This window comes from Sinocyclocheilus rhinocerous, unplaced genomic scaffold, assembly GCF_001515625.1.
Source record: "Sinocyclocheilus rhinocerous isolate Xijiao unplaced genomic scaffold, SAMN03320098_v1.1 scaffold5165, whole genome shotgun sequence".
In the NCBI taxonomy this organism is placed as follows: domain Eukaryota; kingdom Metazoa; phylum Chordata; class Actinopteri; order Cypriniformes; family Cyprinidae; genus Sinocyclocheilus; species Sinocyclocheilus rhinocerous.
Genome location: NW_015652777.1, coordinates 145,406 through 145,646, shown reverse-complemented (window position 1 = coordinate 145,646; position 241 = coordinate 145,406). Strand labels below are relative to the sequence as shown.

The 241-nt window shown below is 19.9% G+C and overlaps 1 protein-coding gene across 1 annotated transcript in view; it reads left to right on the top strand.

Annotated features, from left to right (window-relative positions):
• Positions 1-241, top strand: part of LOC107715151 (homeobox protein cut-like 2) — a gene marked incomplete at its 5' end in the record, with an annotated part of 53,894 nt that overhangs the window by 30,181 nt on the left and 23,472 nt on the right. The gene's annotated exons all lie outside the window — the stretch shown is intronic.

The window sequence follows — 241 nt, the reverse complement described above, 5'->3', positions numbered from 1 at the left end:
TTCTTTCTTCGGCAGGATTGAATTGGGTTTCTACAGTTTATAATTTATAATTTATAATTTTATTATTTACAAATTGTAATAATTTTATAATAAACATTAAGAATAATTTATATTAAATTAAATTGTAATTGTTTTTAATTTATAATTTTACGATCTCATCATAAGCATGTTTAATTCAGTGAGATGTGTTCAGATGGCATGTCAGCAATTATTATTTTTATATTATTTTCTGTTGATTTTC